Source organism: Canis lupus, chromosome 28 (genome assembly GCF_003254725.2).
Source record: "Canis lupus dingo isolate Sandy chromosome 28, ASM325472v2, whole genome shotgun sequence".
Lineage (NCBI taxonomy): Eukaryota > Metazoa > Chordata > Mammalia > Carnivora > Canidae > Canis > Canis lupus.
In genome coordinates, this window is record NC_064270.1 from 2,904,117 (window position 1) to 2,909,782 (window position 5,666).

The 5,666-nt window shown below is 47.7% G+C and overlaps 1 long non-coding RNA gene and 1 other non-coding gene across 2 annotated transcripts; one reads left to right on the forward strand and one right to left on the reverse strand.

Moving 5' to 3' along the window:
• Positions 1-420: 420 nt before the first annotated feature.
• On the forward strand, positions 421-4,331 carry LOC112672575 (uncharacterized). The gene is made up of 3 exons (XR_003144358.2): positions 421-670; positions 1,155-1,258; positions 4,064-4,331. It is a non-coding gene; the product is annotated as an uncharacterized LOC112672575 (long non-coding RNA).
• LOC112672665 (U6 spliceosomal RNA) lies at positions 3,981-4,087 on the reverse strand. Its single transcript, XR_003144405.1, has one exon. It is a non-coding gene; the product is annotated as a U6 spliceosomal RNA (small nuclear RNA).
• Positions 4,332-5,666: the final 1,335 nt, after the last annotated feature.

Genomic DNA, 5,666 nt, shown 5'->3' on the forward strand with positions numbered 1-5,666 from the left:
AGAGATGCTCACAGGCAGCACAAGACTCAATCATGCCCACATAGAAGTGGGTTGATGGTGGATGTTAGGAGACTCTGGGTCCTATTTCAACTTATTATTTTAGCAGGCAGTTATCTTGTTTAGCTTTAGCACGCAGCTACTGGCCTATTTTGTGGGCTGTGATTCCGGTGACAGTTTAATTGTGAGGGCTCTTGCTGTTTCATTATGGTCTGCTTATTTATCTGGTGCTTCTGGGGTTCCCCTGAGCCCTGCTGGTGCCACCTGAGGAGATAGGTGTGGTTCCAGATGGGGCACCAGTGTGGCAGGTAGGGGGATTCATGTCAAAGGGGACAAGAGTTTTCTCTGGTTGGGTGTTTATTGTGACAAGATTCCCTTATTGTGATGGTGATGGTGACCCACCCCCCAACCCTAGGGTCTCTAGTGGGAGAATAGGATCTCAGCCCTGTGGGGACAAAGAAGCTGACTATGGGGTGGGGAGGGAGTCCCTCTTGCCTGAGCCACCAGGTCCAGGAAGCCTCTCAGTGGAGGAACTACATCTCAAGCCTGGGTACAGAGCTTTGCCCTTGGCTCTTTATGGGGAATGGGGTTCTCCAATTGATCCCCCTAGCATGTAGTGTTCTAGGAACTCTCATCCATACAGGGAGGGAAGAGCCTACAAGTGTCTCCTACGGTAGGTGGGCATGGGAAACACGGGTTCTGGGTCTCCTTCTTCTCCTGGCAGGGGTGGGGAGCAAAGAGATGGCGTCACTGTGTCCTTCCTGCATCTGGGGCCAGATGCAGGAGACCAGTTCTCCTTCCTACCACCTGTCAGAGTTCTGGGTGACTGCCTGCCCCGTGGGTTCTGGCCGGAAGCCAGCTGGAGCAGACAGGAGCAGGGAGAGCGGGACCTTTGTCATCTCTGCAACACAAGGCCCTTGTCGGTCTCCTTCACTTCCTCTCTCTCCTCCATCCTTTACACTCTCTGTTGAGGTATAATTCACGTACTCTAGAAGTCACCATCTCACGTGTCCAGTTTGGTGATCTTAGCACAGGCACCAGCTATGCAGCCAGCATGACTAGGAGCTCCGGGCACCGGGATGGCCCAGAAGGAACTCCGCCCTCCCCTGCCCCTCCTGCCAGCCCCTGACAACCGCTCATCTACCTTCTGTCTACAGGAATTTGTCTTTGCTGGACACTTCACAGAAATGGAATCGTACAGTAAATGGTGCTTTATGACCGGCTTCTTTTGCTTTGCGAGTCATCAAGATTCACCCATGTCGTATGTAGTATTTTATTCTTTTTATTTGCAAATAAGATTCCATTAAATAGATTCTGTTTAGTGTACCCTTTAAACACTTGAATACAGACGTTGTTTCCACTTTGGGCTCTGATGAATAATGCTGCCATGGACATTCACGCACAAGTTTTTGTGTGAACGTGTATTTTTATTGTTCTTGGCTTTGTGCCTAGGTGTGGAGTTGTTGGCACATATGGATGCGGTTCTGACATATGCTACAACAGGGGTCAACCTCGGAAGCATGATACTAATTGCAAGAAGCCAGCCACAAAGGACCACATGTTGCATGATTCCATCTAAATGAATGTCCACAACAGGAAAATCCATTGGAGCCCGAATGCTAGATTCGTGGATGCCTAACGATGGTGTCTTGGCTGGGGAAGAGGGGTGATGTCTAATGTGTTTCAGGTTTGAGAGGACATGAGGAAAACATTCTAAAGTTGACTGTAAGAATGGTCGCACATTTCTGAGAATACACTAAAAACCCTTGACTTGTACACTTTAGATAGGTGACTTGTATGGAATGTGAATTATTATCACAGTTAAGGCTGTTCTTTAAAAACAGAGAGGGAAGGAAGGAGGAAGAGAGTAGGGGGATAGGGCTGGGGCCCCTACCTCTGTTTCCCCCAGGGCGAGAGGTCAGTGTTTCCGGGAGCCACAAAGCTCCAGCCCTAATGTGTCATCTGAAGCAAGGGCCGCTGTAAATCACCGGCCCACTGAGGAATGGCTCTGTAAACATGCGCCAGCAGCCTGGCTACATAGTGATTACCTCTTTATTGACCTTCGGATACCTTCTGGGGATTGAGTTGCTTAGAACTTCTATGTGCCTTCTGAGTCCCCCTGTGCAAGTCGGAGCCCCTGTTTCCCAGCCAGGGAATCCCAGCGACCCCAACCTCTGTGCTGTAAGTGTCAGAGATGATAAAGAGGGGCCAGATCGCATAGGAAATGGTGGGAACCTTACCTCCAAAACGGAGGCAACAGGACTGGGCAGTGTTCTGGGGAATTCCTCAGAGCTGCTCTCCCGCAAGTACCCATGGGTTGGGTAACAGAAGAGGGGGCAACCAGAGATTAGACTGGGGAGCTCTGGCTTTTCCAAAACCCTTCTGTCCTGGTGGCTTGCACCAGGTTTGATCAGTTTTATTAGATTGAAGTTTCAAGATACATACAAAGTAAGGAAGGGACGTGCACTTCTTTATAGAGGGAATGTTGGTGGCATTGAGCTAATGCAGTAGCTTACACCAGGTGAAGGCCAGAGCGGGCCTCAGGGCCCCCCAAGAGCAGCAGAATGTCACACAGCCTGTGGGTTTGGGAGCCTGCCCTGGCCACAGTAACCTCTTCAGGTACAGTATACCAGCCACGCACTCTGCATTCATTAGTTTAAACAAAGCAATTACAAATAGACATATATAGTGATGGTTCTCAGTTCAAAGAGAAATGATTTAGAACCACCTGGTCCTTTGAATTCAGGAGATTGCTCCTGCTTGTCAATTTTAGAAGGGCGGGAAGAGACAAAAAGGAGAGAATATCCTGGGAAATATTTTGGAAACTGCAAAGCACTAGGCAAACACCATCTTACCTTTATGCTCAGGTTTCTTACTCAGGGACCCATCTGAGGACATAGCAGGAGAGGCCCAAGAGCCCTTGCTGTGCCTGTCCTCCAGAGAGCAGCAGAGCAACCATACCAGCTCCCCACTCTTACAGCCCTGACTTCACACAGGCCCCATGTTCACACCCCGCTGTGCCAGGAATTGCCCTTGTTAGGGAGAATTTAGCAGTTTTCAGAATCCCGTGCGCCTACTCTTTCCTCTGGTGGGACAACAGATTGGTGGGGCTGGAAGGGCAGGGATAAGCATCTCCAGGTACAAAGGGAAGAAACGAGGGCTCAGAGGGATCAGGATTCTAAATGTTTCATCCTCACAATCTGGTGTCATGGGGAGGGTCAAAGGTGGTAGCTTGTCAGAGAGGCCCAGCTTCCCTCAGCCCAAATGCTGATGTCATTACCCAAACACCCCTGTGGTTCTTAGCCTCTTAGCTCTCATAACTGTGCAAATCTGACTATAGTGGAACCAGGCCTACAGGGATCCAGAAGCTCCCCATGCCCAGATCCTAACTGCCCCCCTGAGGGAGCCTTGGCATCCCATCACACAGGAACCGGAGTGCACACAAGCAGTGCTGCAGGGGCCCTCAGTGTCCTGAAGCTTTTGGCCAAAACATCCATTAAGACATGTAGAGGTACTTCTTTCCACAAAGAGGAGACCCAAATATTTTTTCTAAGCTTGTGCCTCAGCTTCCCTGGTGGTCTAGTGGTTAGGATTCGGCGCTCTCGAAGCTTGTGCCTCTTTCAATTTCCCACTTTTGAAAGAAACATGGATCCAGAGAAATACTCTTCTATTATAAGGGAAAAAAGAGATAATGCAAGTATAATGATAGGCAAGCAGTGACCCTCTGCTCCTCACCTGTGGATGTGAAGGGGAACCATGGGGCAAATAGGATTGAAGTGGGGGCTGCTTCTCACCTCCATGCCATTGTCCCCAGTGGAAAGTGTGTCTGGTTTCACAAGATGTTCTGAGTTCCCAGGAAACGTGGAAATGTGCGCTTTTATATGCCACCTCCCCTTTCTCATATGGAATACAAATCTCGTCTTCCTCTAAAGCTCCATGACGACGAGCTATGCAAAATGCAATGGGGGCCTTTTTTTTTTTTTTTAAATATGGAACACTTGATGAACTTGCATGCCATCCTTAGGTGGGGGCTGTGCTAACCTTCTCTGTGTTGTTTCAATTTTAGTATATGTGCTACTGAAACAAGCACCTTGGTATCCAAATCTGACCTCCAAGTTTGGATGTCTTGCTCACATTTTATACAGGAAGTTGACTCACCCTCTGCATATGTGCCCGCAAAGACCTGAGAGGGAGCACAAAGAGGTTCCCAAGTGCTGTCCTACCTGAGAGCATTCAGGGGACACCCCACTCTCTCCAACTCTGAGGATCAACCACACAAGCATATACTGAGCCTGATTGGTTTTATTCTTAGGAAATAAAGGTGGATTAATTGACCACATGGTTCTACATTTTTGGTCTTATGATAAGGTGGAAAATCAGCTCCTCATTCCAAAAGAGTAGAGAATGATTTAGTGAATTTTGTTCAAAAGCCTTGCCCTATTAAGTTGAGGATATGGCTTCAACCATCAATATTGGTTAGCAAAAAGTGTAGATGTGGCCCCTGAGAATCCCAAGTTCAAGGGCTTATAGCTTAATATAAACAGGCTGTGAACTTTTGACTAAAACAGGTAAAGTAATGACAAACAAACCATGATGAAATGAAAACTAATCAGAGGAGAATAATTGTCTCAATTTTTTCGAGAAGCCCCACTAATCCTAAAGGATATGATCTCAACTTCTAGCCACGCAGCTGCCGTCCTCACAGGGCAGCTGTGGACAGGCTGACATCCTGGGCTGTGTGTGCACCTTTGCTCCCTGCCCCAGCCACCTGCGGGGAAAGCTTGGCCAGTGTCTTCCTCCCTCACAGCCTCTCTCACGGTCCTCTCCTTTTCTCTCCTGACCAACGAGCCCCATGCTTCAAGCTCTCTTTGGTATGCTCATGCACACCTGTATTTTTCCTCCTTGTTCACACCATCACAGAATTTAAAAGAAAGCATTTGAGGAAATTACAACAACTGACAAAAATGAAGTTGAACAAATTCACTGCCACCTTCCTTCAGTATATTCCCCACATAGCAGCCAGTGATCCATTAAAATTCAAAGATTCTACCAAACCTTTGCTCCAGGCCTGCAGTGGCTCTCTATTTCTCCAGTGAATGCCATGGTCCTTCAAATGACTTCCAAGTGTTGCTATGATTTGCTCCCTACCTTCCCTCAACTCACATCTATGGTCTCCCCTCCTCCTGCTCTCTCCCTCCGCCAGTCATTCAGTCAGCCACACTGACTCCTCAAGCACACCAGGTCCATCCCCTACCCCAGGGAATTTTGCACTTGCTGCTCCTTCTGCCTGGAATCACTTCCCCTGATAGCCACATCCCTAAGCTACATGACTTACTCCCTCACTTCCTTCAGATCTTTATTCAAACGACATCTCATTGTGGTTCTGATTTGCATTTGTCTGATGATTATTGATGCTGAGCACCTTATTAGATACTTCTGGGACATTTGTATGTCTTCTTCAGAAAAAAATGTCCATTCAGGTCCTTTGCCCACTTTTAATAATATTATTTGTTTTTTTTTGCTATTGAGTTTTCATAGAAACAGAGAAGAGAGTGGTGGTTGCCAGGGGCAGAGAGTAGGGGAAATAGAGAGAGGCAGATCAAAGAATAGAAATTTCTAGGAAGAAGAAGAAGAAGAAGGAGAAGAAGAAGAAAAGAAACTTCTAGTTA